The sequence below is a fragment of the Ranitomeya imitator genome, chromosome 9 (assembly GCF_032444005.1).
Source record: "Ranitomeya imitator isolate aRanImi1 chromosome 9, aRanImi1.pri, whole genome shotgun sequence".
Taxonomy (NCBI): domain Eukaryota; kingdom Metazoa; phylum Chordata; class Amphibia; order Anura; family Dendrobatidae; genus Ranitomeya; species Ranitomeya imitator.
This window is the reverse complement of record NC_091290.1, coordinates 45,627,161-45,649,924: the sequence shown is the minus strand read 5'-3', so window position 1 is coordinate 45,649,924 and position 22,764 is coordinate 45,627,161. Positions and strand designations below refer to the sequence as shown.

General features: G+C 44.9%; 1 protein-coding gene across 2 annotated transcripts in view; it reads right to left on the bottom strand.

The window, feature by feature from the left end:
* The window catches only part of CD151 (CD151 molecule (Raph blood group)), a 48,791-nt gene extending 31,270 nt beyond the window's left edge, over positions 1-17,521 (bottom strand). Inside the window, exon 1 of one of the 2 annotated variants that reach the window (XM_069739120.1) lies at positions 17,363-17,521. The gene's annotated coding sequence lies outside the window, so the exon portion shown is untranslated. Of the gene's footprint in view, positions 1-17,353 lie in introns of both variants that reach the window. The other variant, XM_069739121.1, reaches the window with a different exon arrangement.
* Positions 17,522-22,764: the final 5,243 nt, after the last annotated feature.

Genomic DNA, 22,764 nt, shown 5'->3' with positions numbered 1-22,764 from the left:
CATATAGAGTTTATATAAATAAAAAATAAATAATATATTTATATATATATATATACAGTACAGACAAAAAGTTTGGACACCTTCTCATTTAAAGATTGTTCTGTATTTTCGTGACTATGAAAATTGTAAATTCACACTGAAGACATCAAAACTATGAATTAACACGTGGAATTATATACTTTACAAAAAAGTGTGAAACAACTGAAATTATGTCTTATATTCTAGGTTCTTCAAAGTAGCCACCTTTTGCTTTGATGACTGCTTTGCACACTCTTGGCATTCTCTTGATGGGCTTCAAGAGGTAGTCACCGGCTATGGTTTTCACTTCACAGATGTGCCCTGTCAGGTTTAATAAGTGGGATTTCTTGCCTTATAAATGGGGTTGGGACCATCAGTTGTGTTGTGCAGAAGTCTGGTGGATACACAGCTGATAGTCCTACTGAATAGACTGTTAGAATTTGTATTATGACAAGAAAAAAGCAGGTAAAGAAAAACGAGTGGCCATCATTCCTCTAAGAAATGAAGGTCAGTCAGTCAGAAAAATTGGGAAAACTTTGAAAGTATCCCCAAATGCCGTGGCAAAAACCATCAAGCGCTACAAAGAAACTGGCTCAGATGAGGATCACCCCAGGAAAGGAAGACCAAGAGTCACCTCTGCTTCTGAGGATAAGTTTTTCAGAGTCACCAGCCTCAGAAATCGCAGGATAACAGCAGCCCAGATTAGAGACAAGGTCAATGCCACACAGAGTTCTAGCAGCAGACACATCTCTACAACAACTGTTAAGAGGAGACTGTGCAGCAGGCCTTCATGGTAAAATAGCTGCTAGGAAACCACTGCTGAGGACAGGCAACAAGCAGAAGAGACTTGTTTGGGCTAAAGAACAAAAGGAATGGACATTAGACCAGTGGAAATCTGTGCTTTGGTCTGATGAGTCCAAATTTGAGATCTTTGGTTCCAACCACCATATCTTTGTGAGACGCAGAAAAGGTGAACGGATGGACTCTACATGCCTGGTTCCCACCGTGAAGCATGGAGGAGGAGGTGTGATGGTGTGGGGGTGCTTTGCTGGTAACACTGTTGGGGATTTATTCAAAATTGAAGGCATACTGAACCAGCATGGCTACCACAGCATCTTGCAGCGGCATGCTATTCCATCCGGTTTGCGTTTAGTTGGACCATCATTTATTTTTCAACAGGACAATGACCCCAAACACACCTCCAGGCTGTGTAAGGGCTATTGGACCAAGAAGGAGAGTGATGGGGTGCTACACCAGATGACCTGGCCTCCACAGTCACCAGACCTGAACCCAATCGAGATGGTTTGGGGTGAGCTGGACCGCAGAGTCAAGGCAAAAGGGCCAACAAGTGCTAAGCATCTCTGGGAACTCCTTCAAGATTGTTGGAAGACCATTCCCGGTGACTACCTCTTGAAGGTCATCAAGAGAATGCCAAGAGTGTGCAAAGCAGTCATCAAAGCAAAAGGTGGCTTTTATGAAGAACCTAAAATATAAGAAATAATTTCAGTTGTTTCACACTTTTGTGATAAGTATATAATTCCACATGTATTAATTCATATTTTTGATGCCTTCAGTGTGAATATACAAATTTGATAGTCATGAAAATACAGTAAAATCCTTAAATGAAAAGGTGTGTCCAAACTTTTGGTATGTAGTGTGTGTGTGTGTGTGTGTGTGTGTGTGTGTATATATATATACATACACACACACACACACATATATATATATATATACATACACATATACATATATACAGTGCCTACAAGTAGTATTCAACCCCCTGCAGATTTAGCAGGTTTAATAAGATGCAAATAAGTTAGAGCCTTCAAACTTCAAACAAGAGCAGGATTTATTAACAGATGCATAAATCTTACAAACCAAAAAGTTTTGTTGCTCAGTTAAATTTTTATAAATTTTAAACATAAAAGTGTGGGTCAATTATTATTCAACCCCTAGGTTTAATATTTTGTGGAATAACCTTTGTTTGCAATTACAGCTAATAATCGTCTTTTATAAGACCTGATCAGGCCGGCACAGGTCTCTGGAGTTATCTTGGCCCACTCCTCCATGCAGATCTTCTCCAAGTTATCTAGGTTCTTTGGGTGTCTCATGTGGACTTTAATCTTGAGCTCCTTCCACAAGTTTTCAATTGGGTTAAGGTCACGAGACTGACTAGGCCACTGCAACACCTTGATTTTTTGCCTCTTGAACCAGGCCTTGGTTTTCTTGGCTGTGTGCTTTGGGTCGTTGTCTTGTTGGAAGATGAAATGACGACCCATCTTAAGATCCTTGATGGAGGAGCGGAGGTTCTTGGCCAAAATCTCCAGGTAGGCCGTGCTATCCATCTTCCCATGGATGCGGACCAGATGGCCAAGCCCCTTGGCTGAGAAACAGCCCCACAGCATGATGCTGCCACCACCATGCTTGACTGTAGGGATGGTATTCTTGGGGTCGTATCAGTGCCATCCAGTCTCCAAACGTCACGTGTGTGGTTGGCACCAAAGATCTCGATCTTGGTCTCATCAGACCAGAGAACCTTGAACCAGTCAGTCTCAGAGTCCTCCAAGTGATCATGAGCAAACTGTAGACGAGCCTTGACATGACGCTTTGAAAGTAAAGGTACCTTACGGGCTCATCTGGAACGGAGACCATTGCGGTGGAGTATGTTACTTATGGTATTGACTGAAACCAATGTCCCCACTGCCATGAGATCTTCCCGGAGCTCCTTCCTTGTTGTCCTTGGGTTAGCCTTGACTCTTCGGACAAGCCTGGCCTCGGCACAGGAGGAAACTTTCAAAGGCTGTCCAGGCCGTGGAAGGCTAACAGTAGTTCCATAAGCCTTCCACTTCCGGATGATGCTCCCAACAGTGGAGACAGGTAGGCCCAACTCCTTGGAAAGGGTTTTGTACCCCTTGCCAGCCTTGTGACCCTCCACAATCTTGTCTCTGATGGCCTTGGAATGCTCCTTTGTCTTTCCCATGTTGTCCATGTATGAGTGCTGTTCACAAGTTTGGGGATAGTCTTAAATAGTCAGAAAAGGCTGGAAAAAGAGATAATTAATCCAAACATGTGAAGCTCATTGTTCTTTGTGCCTGAACTACTTCTTAATACTTTAGGGGAACCAAACAGAATTCTGGTGGGTTGAGGGGTTGAATAATAAATGACCCTCTGAAAAGACTTTTCACAATCTAAAAAATAAAACAAAGAAATAACATTCTTTTTTGCTGCAGTGCATTTCACACTTCCAGGCTGATCTACAGTCCAAATGTCACAATGCCAAGTTAATTCCAAATGTGTAAACCTTCTAAATCTGCAGGGGGTTGAATAATACTTGTAGGCACTGTATACATACACATATAGTGATTTTATTGTCAGGCAGTAAAAGTGGCTGGAACCAATATCGAAGATGTGGGAAGTGACTAATGACAAATACTTAATACACAGCACTCTTCGTCTTCTGAGGGTCCATTGTGCCTCATTGTGTGTCAATCACATGATCATCTATTGGTGATAAATAATAAAGGGTCCAACTGGGAGGGGGGGGGGCAGAAAGCAGAGATCTTCAAAATTGGGATTACATTGAAAAATTGCACACAATGAATAACTTTTAGCTGGTGGAAACAAACTTCTCTTTAGTCTCAAAAGTGCAGGAATTTGGTGTGTGGACAATACATGCATGAAGAATAGCCAAAAAGAATTTTCCATAAACGATGACCTTGCGCTAATGATTCACTTCTCCTAGTGATTCACGTTTCCTGTACTAACTGCATGTACGGCAGATTGGCATCGGCACAAAGCTACAATGAATATTCTGGCTACAGATCTGTATCCTGTGATGCCCAGTTTTATCAATCTGCCCTTCATACGTATCTAATACAGGTGCATCCATGAGGGCCAAGTTCACACTGGGCGTTTTTTTACTGCTTTTTTATGCTAATTTTCAGCTGCGTTTTACAGTACCAGCAAAGCCTATAAGATTTCAGAAATCTCATGCACACACATTGGTTTTTATGTCATCAGTATTTTGTGCTTTGCATGTTTTTTTGGGCATCGAGCATGTCACTTCTTTCAGCCGTTGACTTGACTGGGTTTTGCTGCTTTTTTTGTGCCTAACCTCATTCTATGGAATAAGACTTTTTTTCCCAACACTAAAATTTATCAGCATGCACAAGAGACAAATCTAGCACGCCAAAACAGCCACAAAAAAACACTGCAAGAAAAAACAAGGAAAACATGCTTTTTTCTGCAGCTTCTTTCCCGCCAAGAGATAAGGTTTTGCTGCAGAAAAAAACGCTAAAAAAAAAATGCCTAGTGTGAACTTACCCTTATGCTGTACTATGCAATATCGCCAGTCACACGGCTTCGCTATGTGGAATCCTATTTGTTTTCCTTGCTTGCTCTGTGCAGTTTCGGATTTTCCTTTTCCTCTACCCCACCACCCCCATTTGGCTATGAAGGGGTTACAGCTACACAAACATCACTCTCTAGCTTTTCTGTCTTCAGCAAATCCCTATTACAGAGAATGCACAGTGTAAAGGAAATCTGGAGACCTGCGGGAAATAATGCAGCAAAGTTCTCATCAGGTGACTAGTTACCGTATATACTCGAATATAAGCCGACCCGAGTATAAGCCGACCCCCCTAATTTTGCCACAAAAAACTGGGAAAACTTATTGACTCGAGTATAAGCCTAGGGTAGAAAATGCAGCAGCTACCGGTGAATTTCAAAAATAAAAATAGATGCTCCATACCGTTCATTATTGCCCCATAGATGCTCCATATACAACTGTGCTATATAGAATGCTCTGCACCGTTGATTATGGCCCCATAGATGCTCCTTATAATGTTGTGCCATATATGCTCTGCACCTTTGATTATGGCCCCATAAATGCTCCTTATAATGCTGTGCCATATATGCTCTGCACCGTTGATTATGGCCCCATAGATGCTCCTTATAATGCTGTGCCATATATGCTCTGCACCTTTGATTATGGCCCCATAAATGCCCCTTATAATGCTGTGCCATATATGCTCTGCACCTTTGATTATGGCCCCATAAATGCTCCTTATAATGCTGTGCCATATATAATGCTCTGCACCGTTGATTATGGCCCCATAGATGCCCCTTATAATGCTGTGCCATATATGCTCTGCACCGTTGATTATGGCCCCATAAATGCTCCTTATAATGCTGTGCCATATATGCTCTGCACCGTTGATTATGGCCCCATAGATGCTCCTTATAATGCTGTGCCATATATAATGCTCTGCACCTTTGATTATGGCCCCATAGATGCCCCTTATAATGCTGTGCCATATATGCTCTGCACCTTTGATTATGGCCCCATAGATGCTCCTTATAATGCTGTGCCATATATGCTCTGCACCTTTGATTATGGCCCCATAGATGCCCCTTATAATGCTGTGCCATATATGCTCTGCACCTTTGATTATGGCCCCATAAATGCTCCTTATAATGCTGTGCCATATATGCTCTGCACCTTTGATTATGGCCCCATAGATGCTCCTTATAATGCTGTGCCATATATGCTCTGCACCTTTGATTATGGCCCCATAGATGCCCCTTATAATGCTGTGCCATATATGCTCTGCACCGTTGATTATGGCCCCATAGATGCTCCTTATAATGCTGTGCCATATATGCTCTGCACCTTTGATTATGCCCCCATAGATGCCCCTTATAATGCTGTGCCATATATGCTCTGCACCTTTGATTATGGCCCCATAGATGCCCCTTATAATGCTGTGCCATATATGCTCTGCACCTTTGATTATGGCTCCATAGATGCCCCTTATAATGCTGTGCCATATATGCTCTGCACCTTTGATTATGGCCCCATAGATGCCCCTTATAATGCTGTGCCATATATGCTCTGCACCTTTGATTATGGCCCCATAAATGCTCCTTATAATGCTGTGCCATATATGCTCTGCACCGTTGATTATGGCCCCATAGATGCTCCTTATAATGCTGTGCCATATATGCTCTGCACCTTTGATTATGGCCCCATAGATGCCCCTTATAATGCTGTGCCATATATGCTCTGCACCTTTGATTATGGCCCCATAGATGCTCCTTATAATGCTGTGCCATATATGCTCTGCACCTTTGATTATGCCCCCATAGATGCCCCTTATAATGCTGTGCCATATATGCTCTGCACCTTTGATTATGGCCCCATAGATGCCCCTTATAATGCTGTGCCATATATGCTCTGCACCTTTGATTATGGCTCCATAGATGCCCCTTATAATGCTGTGCCATATATGCTCTGCACCTTTGATTATGGCCCCATAGATGCCCCTTATAATGCTGTGCCATATATGCTCTGCACCTTTGATTATGGCCCCATAAATGCTCCTTATAATGCTGTGCCATATATGCTCTGCACCTTTGATTATGGCCCCATAGATGCCCCTTATAATGCTGTGCCATATATGCTCTGCACCGTTGATTATGGCCCCATAGATGCTCCTTATAATGCTGTGCCATATATGCTCTGCACCTTTGATTATGGCCCCATAGATGCCCCTTATAATGCTGTGCCATATATGCTCTGCACCTTTGATTATGGCCCCATAGATGCCCCTTATAATGCTGTGCCATATATAATGCTCTGCACCTTTGATTATGGCCCCATAGATGCCCCTTATAATGCTGTGCCATATATGCTCTGCACCTTTGATTATGGCCCCATAAATGCTCCTTATAATGCTGTGCCATATATGCTCTGCACCGTTGATTATGGCCCCATAGATGCTCCTTATAATGCTGTGCCATATATGCTCTGCACCTTTGATTATGGCCCCATAGATGCCCCTTATAATGCTGTGCCATATATAATGCTCTGCACCTTTGATTATGGCCCCATAAATGCTCCTTATAATGCTGTGCCATATATGCTCTGCACCTTTGATTATGGCCCCATAGGTGCTCCTTATAATGCTGTGCCATATATGCTCTGCACCTTTGATTATGGCCCCATAGATGCCCCTTATAATGCTGTGCCATATATGCTCTGCACCTTTGATTATGGCCCCATAGATGCTCCTTATAATGCTGTGCCATATATGCTCTGCACCTTTGATTATGGCCCCATAGATGCTCCTTATAATGCTGTGCAATATATGCTCTGCACCTTTGATTATGGCCCCATAGATGCCCCTTATAATGCTGTGCCATATATGCTCTGCACCTTTGATTATGGCCCCATAGATGCTCCTTATAATGCTGTGCCATATATGCTCTGCACCTTTGATTATGGCCCCATAGGTGCTCCTTATAATGCTGTGCCATATATGCTCTGCACCTTTGATTATGGCCCCATAAATGCTCCTTATAATGCTGTGCCCCATATATGCTCTGCACCTTTGATTATGGCCCCATAAATGCTCCTTATAATGCTGTGCCCCATATATACTCTGCACCTTTGATTATGGCCCCATAGGTGCTCCTTATATTGTTGTGCCATATATGCTCTGCACCTTTGATTATGGCCCCATAGATGCTCCTTATAATGCTGTGCCCCATATATGCTCTGCACCTTTGATTATGGCCCCATAAATGCTCCGTATAATGCTGTGCCATATATACTCTGCACCTTTGATTATGGCCCCATAGGTGCTCCTTATAATGCTGTGCCATATATGCTCTGCACCTTTGATTATGGCCCCATAGATGCTCCTTATAATGCTGTGCCATATATACTCTGCACCTTTGATTATGGCCCCATAGGTGCTCCTTATAATGCTGTGCCATATATAATGCTCTGCACCTTTGATTATGGCCCCATAGATGCCCCTTATAATGCTGTGCCATATATGCTCTGCACCTTTGATTATGGCCCCATAAATGCTCCTTATAATGCTGTGCCATATATAATGCTCTGCACCGTTGATTATGGCCCCATAGATGCTCCTTATAATGTTGTGCCATATATGCTCTGCACCTTTGATTATGGCCCCATAGATGCTCCTTATAATGTTGTGCCATATATGCTCTGCACCTTTGATTATGGCCCCATAGATGCCCCTTATAATGCTGTGCCATATATGCTCTGCACCTTTGATTATGGCCCCATAGATGCTCCTTATAATGCTGTGCCATATATGCTCTGCACCTTTGATTATGGCCCCATAGATGCCCCTTATAATGCTGTGCCATATATGCTCTGCACCTTTGATTATGGCCCCATAAATGCTCCTTATAATGCTGTGCCATATATAATGCTCTGCACCGTTGATTATGGCCCCATAGATGCTCCTTATAATGCTGTGCCATATATGCTCTGCACCTTTGATTATGGCCCCATAGATGCCCCTTATAATGCTGTGCCATATATGCTCTGCACCTTTGATTATGGCCCCATAGATGCCCCTTATAATGCTGTGCCATATATGCTCTGCACCTTTGATTATGGCCCCATAGATGCTCCTTATAATGCTGTGCCATATATGCTCTGCACCTTTGATTATGGCCCCATAGATGCCCCTTATAATGCTGTGCCATATATGCTCTGCACCTTTGATTATGGCCCCATAGATGCTCCTTATAATGCTGTGCCATATATGCTCTGCACCTTTGATTATGGCCCCATAGATGCCCCTTATAATGCTGTGCCATATATGCTCTGCACCTTTGATTATGGCCCCATAGATGCTCCTTATAATGCTGTGCCATATATAATGCTCTGCACCGTTGATTATGGCCCCATAGATGCTCCTTATAATGTTGTGCCATATATGCTCTGCACCTTTGATTATGGCCCCATAAATGCTCCTTATAATGCTGTGCCATATATGCTCTGCACCTTTGATTATGGCCCCATAGATGCCCCTTATAATGCTGTGCCATATATGCTCTGCACCTTTGATTATGGCCCCATAGATGCCCCTTATAATGCTGTGCCATATATGCTCTGCACCTTTGATTATGGCCCCATAGATGCTCCTTATAATGCTGTGCCATATATGCTCTGCACCTTTGATTATGGCCCCATAGGTGCTCCTTATAATGCTGTGCCATATATGCTCTGCACCTTTGATTATGGCCCCATAGGTGCTCCTTATAATGCTGTGCCATATATAATGCTCTGCACCTTTGATTATGGCCCCATAGATGCTCCTTATAATGCTGTGCCCCATATATGCTCTGCACCTTTGATTATGGCCCCATAATGCTGTGCCATACAGAATGCGGCTGCAATAAAAAAAAAAAAAATCACATACTCACCTCTCTTCTCAGGACGCCGGCGCTTTCAATAATTACCTGCTCCTCTGCGGCTCCGTCTCCAGCACTGACGCTCAGCAGAGGGCGCGCACTGACTACGTCACAGCGCCCTCTAACCTGAGCGTCACTGCTAGAGGACGCTGCAGACGGAGCCGGAGCGAGGAGCAGGTAATTATAGCGCTGCGCTCCCCTTACCTGCTGCGGCGCGGTCCCTGCAGTCCCTGGCTTCTCCGGCGCTGCAGCGTCTTCCTGTAATTGAGCGGTCACATGGCACCGATCATTTACAGCAATGAATATGCGGCTCCTCCCCTATGGGGGTGGAGCCGCCTATTCATTTCTGTAATGAGCGGTGCCATGTGACCGCTCAGTACAGGAAGAATCTGCAGCGCCGGAGAAGCCAGGGACTGCAGGGACCGCGCCGCAGCAGGTAAGTATAACTACACAGCCCCCGCTCCCCCTTACCTGCCGACACCCGGGTATATGACTCGAGTATAAGCCGAGAGGGGGACTTTCAGCCCAAAAAAAATAGGCTGAAAATCTCGGCTTATACTCGAGTATATACGGGTATATGCATTATTGCATTCATTTCACAGTGACAAGTTTTTTCTGCATTTTTTTTTTTTGCAATATTTTTGCCTAAATCGCTAAGTCCAAATGTCTATAATACAATAGGCTCTTTACATACGCAGCATTTTAGTGATGTTTTTGGAATCGATGGCATTTTTGGCAAAACATATACTCTTGGTATGGGGTTTTTATTTTTCAAGCATTTTGGTCCATAACTCTCCAAGTAGCACTTAAAAGTATCCGGTAAAATGCTTAGCGAATGGCACGTTATAATATGACATGCAAAAAAAAAAAAAATGTCAAACAAAAAAAAAAGCTATGAAAAATATAAGATTACGGTATATATGAGACTAAGGGTATGTGCAGACAACATCTTTCCTGGCGGATTCTGCAGCCCTAAAAAAAAAAATGATAAATGAACATCTGCACGGCAATGTCAAAACGACTGCAGTGCATAGGTTCCCGTCTTTTCCCACTTTTTTTTTTTTTAACTGCTTAAGGCTTTGAATGCCGCAACGTGGATAAAAAGTGACCAATCCATTCTTCAGGCAACTTCCACTTGGAATCCGCTAGTATCTTTTATATACGAAGGAAGTATAAAAAAATAAAAAACATAAAATACTTCTTCTACCCTTTACAATATTAAAAATGGATAGCACAGGGGTTTCACATAGATGTTATCCTTGTGCTGTCAGACAGTTTTTTGGACCTACAGACCTTTATTACATTTTTTGTTTTTTGCTGCAACAAGGTCAGCAAAAAAACAAAAAAAAAGGACTTGTGAACAACTTGATAGGCTTTCTGACAAAAGATTGAATGAGCCCTTAGGCTATGCCAGTGCTGTACATGGGAGGCACAAACACACCTAAAGACAACTAAGGCTACGTTCACATTTGCGTTGTGCGATGTTGCGTCGGAGACACAACGCACAACGCAAACAAAAACGCAACAAAACGCACGCTAAAACGCAGCGTTTTGCGACGCATGCGTCCTTTTTTGCCGAATTTTGGACGCAAAAAAAAATGCAACTTGCTGCGTCCTCTGCGCCCTACGCGTGCGGCAAAAAAAACGCATGCGTCGCAAAACGCAGCACAACGCATGTCCATGCGCCCCCCATGTTAAATATAGGGACGCATGACGCATGCGTCGCCGCGGTTGCGCCCGACGCAACGCAAATGTGAACGTAGCCTAAATTAGCAAAAATAATGCCTGACATTTGCATTACACAGGATACTAACAATCCAGACCAACAGGAAGAGTCAGATCAACTTTTTATATATTTATTTAGGACCAAGTCCAGATGAGCGGATTCTCGGTCCATGTCCACAGCAGATTGCGCCAGGAAAATAAAATTCAATGGGCCAAGTCCAGGAAAAAGGGTGCGTGTGGGGAAAAAAATGCAACATATTCTCTCTCTCCGTTTTTAGGATAAGAGGACTATGTGGCACACAGCACCGATGCATCGGGCACACGGAACTACAAATGGACTGAAGTCACGTCCACGCTCATGTGAACTCAGCCCGAAATGCAACCGATGATGTGTACCAAGACATGGCAGGCCACAAAAAGATGATGGAGGCCAAACAGAGTCCACAGTGACTTCATCGGGGTTGCCCACGGAATATAGTTGTTGTTTTTTTAGGATTCTGACAAACACAGACGTCGTGCTGTATTAGTGTGAACCGAGCCTTAGTATCCGGAATGTTGTAAAGATGCAGTATACCGTCACACCCACAGCAAATGAAACATGAGTGGACCTTGGACTAAGCTGAGGTAAAGTATTGTGCGCTCACAAAGAACTATCGGAAATCTTGACTGTGAGACAAATACTGCAAAGATATCAGCCAACAACTAGAACATACCCAGAGCAATCAAATATGGCAGGAGCGGCCAGCACATGCCTCAGCACATATACCTGTAGATCAATCATTGCATTGTGTATATACTATTTATGTGGCTAACTACAGCAGTGCCCAGTCCTTACATTGTACTATTCACCCTCACTGATCCCCAGCACCTCCCGTCCTAACACTTACCGGCTTCGGTCACAACACTTAAGAAAAGGCCGCACATGCCCACTGGGCCAATCATTAGCCATGATAGAGACGAGTCTCCATCAGTGACTGAATGAGACGGCATTCCTCACCATGTCCAGCTTTTGAACATGTTGAGAGAGGGGCCAGGAAGTCAACACCAGCTTGAAACGGGTGGGGGCTTGGTTAAGGAACATACCCCTTTTATTTATTCATTTTAAACCAATCTGATATCTTGGACCGTTTAACATGACCAAACTGTTTGGGCTCCCTCATCATCCCCATGGATGATGTATCACCACTGCCAGCCAGGGCTGTGGAGTCAGAGTTCATTTTGGTGGAGTCAGTATAAAATGGACCGACGCCTAAAATATATACGGTAATACATTGGGTTCAGTGGTATAATGCAAGATGTGCTGTAAATGTTTTCATAAGAATTCAGGAACGTTCTGAAATGTCCTATAAATGTCTGTTCTGTTCCTTATCTAAGGATCTAGGTTGTTAGCTGAGATGAATCTGTGCTGCACTTTATGTACATGCTCAGTAGTGACCAGTGCTGTGGAGTCGTAGATTAGATGAATCTGTGCTGCACTTTATGTACAGTTAGGTCCATATATATTTGGACAGAGACAACATTTTTCTAATTTTGGTTATAGACATTACCACATTGAATTATAAACAAAACAATTCAGATGCAGTTGAAGTTCAGACTTTCAGCTTTCATTTGAGGGTATCCACATTAAAATTGGATGAAGGGTTTAGGAGTTTCAGCTCCTTAACATGTGCAACCCTGTTGGTAAAGGGACCAAAAGTAATTGGACAGATTAAATAATTTTAAATAAAATGTTCATTTCTAGTACCTGGTTGAAAACCCTTTGTTGGCAATGACTGCCTGAAGTCTTGAACTCATGGACATCACCAGACGCTGTGTTTCCTCCTTTTTGATGCTCTGCCAGGCCTTCACTGCGGTGGTTTTCAGTTGCTGTTTGTTTGTGGGCCTTTCTGTCTGAAGTTTAGTCTTTAACAAGTGAAATGCATGCTCAATTGGGTTGAGATCAGGTGACTGACTTAGCCATTCAAGAATATTCCACTTCTTTGCTTTAATAAACTCCTGGGTTGCTTTGGCTTTATGTTTTGGGTCATTGTCCATCTGTAGTATGAAATGACGACCAATCAGTTTGGCTGCATTTGGCTGGATCTGAGCACACAGTATGTCTCTGAATACCTCAGAATTCATTCGGCTGCTGCTGTCCTGTGTCACATCATCCATAAACACTAGTGACCCAGTGCCACTGGCAGCCATGCATGCCCAAGCCATCACACTGCCTCCGCCGTGTTTTACAGATGATGTGGTATGCTTTGGATCATGAGCTGTACCACGCCTTCGCCATACTTTTCTCTTTCCATCATTCTGGTAGAGTTTGATCTTGGTTTCATCTGTCCAAAGAATGTTCTTCCAGAACTGTGCTGGCTTTTTTAGATGTTTTTTAGCAAAGTCCAGTCTAGCCTTTCTATTCTTGATGCTTATGAGTGGCTGCACCGTGCAGTGAACCCTCTGTATTTACTTTCATGCAGTCTTCTCTTTATGGTAGATTTGGATATTGATACGCCTACCTCCTGGAGAGTGTTGTTCACTTGGTTGGCTGTTGTGAGGGGGTTTCTCTTCACCATGGAGATTATTCTGCGATCATCCACCACTGTTGTCTTCGGTGGGCGCCCAGGTCTTTTTGCATTGATGAGTTCACCAGTGCTTTCTTTCTTTCTCAGGATGTACCAAACTGTAGATTTTGCCACTCCTAATATTGTAGCAATTTCTTGGATGGGTTTTTTCTGTTTTCGCAGCGGCTTGTTTCACCTGCATGGAGAGCTCCTTTGACCGCATGTTTACTTCACAGCAAAACCTTCCAAATGCAAGCACCACACCTCAAATCAACTCCAGGCCTTTTATCTGCTTATTTGAGAATGACATAATGAAGGGATTGCCCACACCTGTCCATGAAATAGCCTTGGAGTCAATTGTCCAATTACTTTTGGTCCCTTTAAAAACAGGGTGGCACATGTTAAGGAGCTGAAACTCCTAAACCCTTCATCCAATTGTAATGTGGATACCCTCAAATGAAAGCTGAATGTCTGATCTTCAACTGCATCTGAATTGTTTTGTTTAAAATTCATTTTGGTAATTTCTATAACCAAAATTAGAAAAATTTTGTCTCTGTCCAAATATATATATGGACCTAACTGTACATGCTCAGTAGTGACCAGGGCTGTGGAGTCGTAGATGAGATGAATCTGTGCTGCACTTTATGTACATGCTCAGTAGTGACCAGTGCTGTGGGGTTCGTAGTTGGGATAAATCTGTGCTGCACTTTATGTACATGCTCAGTAGTGACCAGTGCTGTGGGGTTCGTAGTTGGGATAAATCTGTGCTGCACTTTATGTACATGCTCAGTAGTTACCAGGGCTGTGGAGATGCATTAAGGGAAATTGAGGAGTCGGAGGTTTTGCTTACTGACTCCACATCCCTGGTGTCAGCTAAGATAAGCCACTGTAGTCCCATAACATTATGCCACCATGGGCAAACTTGTAGGATTGTGTGGCTCTCGCTGGCTATGCTGCTTTACTCTGAGGAGAATGAGGGGGGGGGGGGGCCGGTCCCAGCTCCGGGATGATGATAGGTGCATCCATATATATTTATTTTAGTTTGTTTTTGTAACCCCTGGGACCTTCACCGATCCCTAGAACAGGGCTATGAAGTGTCCCATTGCATGGAGTATGCCACAACTTGTCAACATTGTCTATGAAACTGATGGAGAAAAATGAGTACAGCAGCTGGCTATCTCCGACTGTTCCATAGACAATGAATTGAACAGTGGTGAACTTGCATAGTCAGAGCCTCATTCTTGGGATAAGTGGGGTCCCAGCATATGGACCCCCACCAATCAGCAAGTTATACCCTGGCTTATCCACATTTTGTTTTAACTTGCAGTATTGGGAATAACCCTTTAAGGTCCTAATACGCCTTGGATTAGAGTAGGCCAAACCCGCCATAGCTGTCCCAATGCTCCCACAAAGATGAAGTGGGAGAAAAGGATTGGGCAGTTGAAATGTAATACAAATTGTTTTCAGGGAAGATGAGGTGACAGGTGTCTGGCAGAAGCTTATGGGCCCAATATACATTAGATAGGTCTCTGCCGAACGATGCTTTGGGTCAACAGCCGTCTCTTCCATACACGAGTAATTTATGAGAAAGCAGAGGACAGACATCTCTGCTGGCAGCCCATCACTGGGAGAACACAGTGATCAGCAGTCCAAAATAAGACATCTCCCCTGAAAATCAGTTGGCCCGATGCCCCCCGTACACAGAGTGTTGGCCAAACCTGTTGATGTCGGCTGACATTAGTTTAATGGAAGGGGAGCCGACTCTGCTTTCCCATAGAAAACACATGAATGCTCAACCAACCAGAGCATCCATGTGTATGAGGACGTCAGGAGAGCTGTCAGATGAGCCAGCATTAGGTCACCATTTTGTTTTCGATAAGTGTCCACGATGAGTTTTTGATGCTGCATATTTTTGCACAGCAAGAAAACGCAGCATCCTACAGTTCCAGCAAAGTGGATGACATTTATATAAACCTCACACCCACTGTTTTTTTTTAATGCAGCATAAACTGAACTGCGGTGCATTTTTCGTACATTGTAGTCAATAAAATTTGGTCATCACCAAATACCAGGAAGGACTAAAAACAAAGCACCCTATGATAAAACAAAAACAACATCAAAAAGAGACAAAACACCTCAGCAATAAAAACGGAATGAAAAATAAATCCATAAGGTAATATAAGAGGTGCAGAAATGGCGCTGAAAGTGGCCTAAGGTACACAGGCCCCCTTGGGAACCTAGTAATTCCATCCTGCCATATTGGTGGCAGCCCCTTTATCTGATGGCGCGGCAGCACGTCCTGATTCACACCTCAGAGCCCTACTATAGGACATCAGTCTTTCTAAAAAAATAAAAATTAATTTAATAAAACCTGAATGAAAAACCCTGACATAACACGGCCTCACTGACCTGCGGGCAGGACAGGACCTTCGTGACTTCAGCGCCTCCTGAGGCGACATATTTTGCCTGTTACCTGCCTGTCCTGGCGGAGCGCCCCGAGGGCAGCCATTCTTGTGACAGTCGCCAGTCACAGCATTCCTAGCATGCCTCCGACCACACCGCCTGTCCTGTATCACTTACCCAGTATACACTCAGACATATATTCTTCCCCATGCATTTAACCATTTCAGAGCCAGGAGGATCAATTCATGCTGAGGATTTGGTCAAATTTACAACATTTGCACAATTTGGTGAAGATTTTGCATCAGATTTTAAAGGGCATCACATATAAACAAAAATAAAATTATCATAGGAGATACTATGGACAATAACTGATAGGAGTCTACGACCCGAGACCCCCACTAATCAGTCAGTGCACGAGCTACACGTGGAGAGCGATGTACGGAGCCATAGACTTACTATTGGGCCTGTACGCTCCTCTCTGCACGAAGCTCATGTAGGAATTCTCAGGACCCCCACTGATCAGCGGCAGCCTATAGCCCCCCCTATGATAAATGATAATTACGTTATTTAATAATGTAACTAGGCAATATGACCTTCCGGGCAAGTAGGCATAGGTCAATTTCACAACAAAGTAGCCCCTTCCCAAAAGGCACCTCCAGTCACCACCTATACCTGGTTTGTCATGCACGGCTCTGTTCACACCGTCCGTTTTTCCTGTTCACGTGCCTAAAATGAACCGTTGTATCAGTCAATAATAACAAATGGGGCCCCTCAGCCTCCCCTTTATATAACGGATACTAATCGCTTTCATACATGAATTCCTCTGGTCTTTTCCGAAAATGGAACAAACGGAAGTGTGAACACGGCCTAACAAAATAGTTTGAGGTTTTAGCCTGGAATATCCACACCTCTGCTGTCACCCCATATTAAGGTAACCTGGACCTTAGAGAAGCCCCCTTCACATCCCCCCTCGTCCTAAGAAGCCAGGACCATTTATTTCATTAAATACTATTGATTTCTACGGCGGCGGAGTAACCCACTACTGATTATTACACGCTGGCCGCCTCCAACACAACCACAGCAGACAAGCAACTGTGAGCCCACCAGTGTGACGAAACAGAGGGTCCCAAACTGGGCAGCCCCTATAAATAACAGTGTAGGAAGCTCTGATCTGGGGGGCAGTGTGCACACTGTCATGCCTCATTTCCCCTGCAGGGGCGCTGTAGGAGAATTAAACATTGCAGTAGGATTCCCCCACTAATTACAGCTGATGGCAGAAAGTACCAGCAGATCTCTATGGACCCTGCTAACAAGTCCACAGACCCCTATAGGCAGCGTCCTCACACTCCACCTGTGCGCAGTGCAGTCCAGGTACCGCACTGACCCTGTGCACACAGTGCAGTATATCCCTCCCGCGCACTCACCGCACTCACCCCGAGTCCGCCCGCTCCTTCTAGGCTCCCAGCTCACACGGCGGCTGCAAATCTCCCCGAGCAGAGTCCGGACACAGAGAGCGGTCACAGAGAGCAGGACGAGCCGGAGACAGAGGAAGGGCAGCGGCTGCAGACCACACCCCGCAGGCCCCGCCGCCCGCAGAGACTCGTGCACAGTGATCTGCAGAGAGGAGGCGCCACCTAGAGCTCACTGGCGGCACTGCACTGTGTGTGCCCAGCAGGACTGGCACTAGCACACACTGTGGAGAGTATAACTCAGGGGGGTCACATAAGAATAGCTCATAGCTCACACCTTTTACAAAAGTCATTTTCCTGCTATTGAAGCCCCTGGAGCGGATTGCCTTTTCATTGTCCCCATAAAGTATGATTCCCAACAAAAGTACCACTTAAACACAGTATGATACCCCACAGTGAATTCCTCCACATGAACGGTGCGATGACTAGGCCTGACCGACTAGCTTCGGAAAAGCGCGTATCCGAATAGCTATAGCGCTGACTGAATAGCTGCCTGGGAATCCAGATACCTGGCGCGCTCCCGATAATCAGCTGCACGGCACCGCAGCTGCATGTGTCAGGCTGTCCATACATGTTTTGTGACTGTCACACAGCCGCGACACATGCAGCTGCGTCTCCGAACAGCTGGTTATCAGGAGCGCTGCAGCTATCAGCGTTCCCGATGCAGCTATTCAGCGCTATAGCCATTCAGATAAGCACTTATCCGAAGCTATTCCATCAACCCTAACGATGACCCTATTGTGCCCACCCTCAACTCCCCCCCGTAAAGTATGGTGACCCTCAACACAGTCCGATGCCCCAATAGTTATCCCCCACAGTATAATGGCCCCCACACAGCCCTCTAAACAGTATAATAGGCCCTACATTGTCCTCCATACAGTATAATGGCCCAAATAGCCCTCCATATAGTATGATGGCCCCACATAGAACTTCATACAGTATGATGGGCCCCACATCGTCCACCATACGGAATAACGGACCTCACATAGTCATCCATACAGAATAATGGGACCCACATAATCCTCCATACAGAATAATGGGCCTCACATAGTCCTCCATACAGAATAATGTGACCCACACTGTCCTCCATACAGAGTGATAGACCACATCAGAGGCCGAGACAGAAGGACACAGAGCTGTGCATGCCCTGAGTGCGGCAGCTTCCAGAAAGAGACACAGAAAGAGAACTGTATTGTAGAGAGGGTGAAGAAGTCGAAGCAAAAGGAGTGGATACCAGGAGGAGTTCTGCCCTACACAGGCTGCCTCCTTCTGAGGCACAGGATCCCGGTAGCCGGAACACCGAGGGAGCAACAGTCCTTTATGCCTTGCTCCAGAGACCGGCAGGACTGCTAATTTCACGTTACTGATCCGTCCATATACTCAGTAGGCAAGGTGGCACCCATGAGAGGCCGGGGCGTGCTAGAGTAGAGTCCCTGTAAAAAGCCTTAAGCCACCGGTCATACGGGTTTGTCCTATCCATCCAGGGCACAAAGAGAGAAATAACATCTTTAACAGTTGTGAGGACCTTATGAGACGCTTAGCAGTAAGGTACTACAACACCGCAGCGCTAGAGGAAGGCTACTGATTTCCACCTGGATAAGGGGACTCTGGACTTGCCTCCCAACCGGCCGGACCCTGCCTGCCCTGTGATCTGGTGCCCTGGACTGTGGATGCTGAAGCCTTCAGTAAAGGTAAAGAGACTGCAACCTTGTGTCCTCGTTCTTCACTGCACCATTCACCATCACCATCTACACACCGGGAAGCCCTGGGGACATACTTCACCTGTGGGAAGGTATACCATCCAGCTGCCATAACATCACCCCAGCGGACTTTTTAGCAGCGTCGGTCACCCTGACCGAATACCACAGGTGACGTCACGAACACATCCTTTTAAAGACCTCTCCCTTTAACACGGATGTCCCACGGGCCACGGACCGGGTCAGCCACCGTGACATCCCCCTGAGAAACGAAGGACCTGGTACCGAGTACCCCGCTGCCCTTGGGGGCGCTCCAGATGCCATACAGATGACACACGGATATTTTTTGGAGAAAAAAAATCGCATCCTCGCATTGCACACGGATCACTGTTCATGAAACATTTGTGCGATTCTCCTCCGTGTAAAACAGACCGATTTTTTATATGTTGTGTGTGACTCCAGCCTAACGGTTTTCCCGGGCATGAAGAGGCACTGGTGACAGGTAATTAGGGAACAGCGGTACATAATGGGATTGCAGGCTGTGTGTGGGTGTGCATGAGGTGTATGGTGCATATAGGGTGCATGATGCATATGTTGGTGCAGGCTATATGTGGGGGTACATAAGCTGGGGCAACTTTTAAAGAATAAAAAGAGGGACAGATCATGTGTAGTGCGCCCTGCCAAATTTTGGTCCCACTCCTGGCTACAACCCAGTCCACACCCATTTACCTTTTCTTTCTCCCGTAGCAGCAGGAGTTGTCAGAGGGGTGCTGGCAGTGAGGGACCTGAGCCTGCTGGGCATTGACCCAAATCCAGGACTGTCTACTGCAGGACCGTCATCATGGCATTACTGGCATGTGCCCTTACTGGCATATGGGGCCTGGTGAGCAGAGGGGGCCCGGAACTTCTCTCTTCTGCTCACGGTCCACAGCACCAGGATTCTGCCTGGTCAGTAACTAGACATGGGGGCAGTGTAGAGAGACCTGGGGGAAGGGTGGAGAGACATGGGGCCAGTATGGAGAACTTTTGGGATCAAGATGTGGGACACTATTACTGGAGAGGCGGATTAAGGGATATTATTACTGCTGTGATTAATTTTATTTTGATAATATTATATATTATGAGGGCTTGGTTTTCTGTGAAACGAGTTGTATTTTGGAATTACACTATTCATTCTACCACATAATGTACTGGAAAATGGGAAAAAAAATTACAAGTGCGGTGAAATTGCAGACAGTATAATGCCCCCACAGTGTATCCGCAGACAGTATAATGCCCCCACAGTGTATCCGCAGACAGCATAATGCCCCCACACTGTATCTGCAGACAGTATAATGCCCCCACAGTGTATCCGCAGACAGCATAATGCCCCCACACTGTATCTGCAGACAGTATAATGCCCCCACAGTGTATCCGCAGACAGTATAATGCCCCCAGAGTGTATCCGCAGACAGCATAATGCCCCCACACTGTATCTGCAGACAGTATAATGCCCCCACAGTGTATCCGCAGACAGTATAATGCCCCCACAGTGTATCCGCAGACAGTATAATGCCCCCACAGTGTATCCGCAGACAGTATAATGCCCCCACTGTGTATCCGCAGACAGCATAATGTCCCCACAGTGTATCCGCAGATAGCATAATGTCCCCACAGTGTATCCGCAGATAGCATAATGTCCCCACAGTGTATCCGCAGACAGTATATAGCCCCCACAGTGTATCCGCAGACAGTATATAGCCCCCACAGTTTATCCGCAGACAGCATAATGCCCCCACAGTGTATCCGCAGACAGTATAATGCCCCCACAGTGTCTCCACCCATATTATAATGACCTCACATTGCCTCAGCACACAGTATAATGCCCCCACAGTGTATCCGCAGACAGTATAATGCCCCCACAGTGTATCCGCAGACAGTATAATGCCCCCACAGTGTATCCGCATACAGTATAATGCCCCCACAGTGTATCCGCAGACAGTATAATGCCCCCACAGTGTATCCGCAGACAGTATATAGTCCCCACAGTGTATCCGCAGACAGTATAATGCCCCCACAGTGTATCCGCAGACAGTATAATGCCCCCACAGTGTCTCCACCCATATTATAATGACCTCACATTGCCTCAGCACACAGTATAATGCCCCCACAGTGTATCCGCAGACAGTATAATGCCCCCACAGTGTATCCGCAGACAGTATAATGCCCCCACAGTGTATCCGCATACAGTATAATGCCCCCACAGTGTATCCGCAGACAGTATAATGCCCCCACAGTGTATCCGCAGACAGTATAATGTCCCCACAGTGTATCCGCAGACCGTATAATGCCCCCACAGTGTATCCGCATACAGTATAATGCCCCCACAGTGTATCCGCAGACAGTATAATGTCCCCACAGTGTATCCGCAGACAGTATATAGCCCCCACAGTGTATCCGCATACAGTATAATGCCCCCACAGTGTATCCGCAGACGGTATAATGCCCCCACAGTGTATCCGCAGACAGTATAATGCCCCCACACTGTATCCGCAAACAGTATAATGCCCCCACAGTGTATCCGCAGACAGTATAATGTCCCCACAGTGTATCCGCAGACAGTATAATGCCCCCACAGTGTCTCCACCCATATTATAATGACCCCACATTGCCTCAGCACACAGTATAATGCCCCACCACAGTATCTCTGCACATAAGAGAACCTGCAAAAATATTCCCATAGAAAGCATTTATATTTAAATAAATACAATTTATTTCAACAAAAGTATATAAAAACAGTTGAAAAGGAGACATACTGCAGAATATGACGACTGGTATATAAATAGAATACATGTATTTATGTGAAGTGTTCATTATGGAGAGCAGACACATGCATATATGCAGCATCACTTTATCTTATATAAAAGAAATGGTACAATATCGCCCCCTAGTGGTGTTTAGGAGGCATGAATATGAATTTCAATCCAAAGAGGATATGTACAGTTGAAACTAGAAATTTCCATAAACTATAAAAAAAACTACACAGATGCAGGTTTTTTTCAATATCTGACATGAAATCAGAATAAACCTTTCCCATTTTAGGTCAATTAGGATTACTATAATTATTAATATTTGCCAAATGCCAGAATAATGAGAGAGAATGTTTTAAGGCATTTTTATTACTGCAAAGTCAAAAGTTTACATACACTAAGAGTAATATGCCTTTAAACAATTCTGGACTGCCCACATGATGTCATGTGTTTGGAATCTTCTGATAGGTTTTTTGGCAACATCTGAGTTAATTAGAGACATACCTGTGGATATATTTTCATGCACATCTGAACACACTGCTTCTTTATGTATCATCATGGGAAAGTCTCAAGAAATCATCCAAGATATGAAGAAAATTATTGACTTACACAAGTCTGGCTCATCCTTGAGTACAATTTCAAGATACCTGAAGGTGCTTCGTTCATCTGTGCAAACAATTATACGCAATTACAAACAAGATGGGAATGTCCAGCCATCACACCGCTCAGGAAGGAGATGGGTTCTGTGTCCCAGTGATGAACGTGCTTTGGTCCGACATGTGCATATCAACCCAAGGACAAAAGCAAAAGGGCTTGTGAAGATGATGGAGGAAGCTGGTAAGATTGTGTCAATATCCACAGTGAAATGAGTGCTGTATCA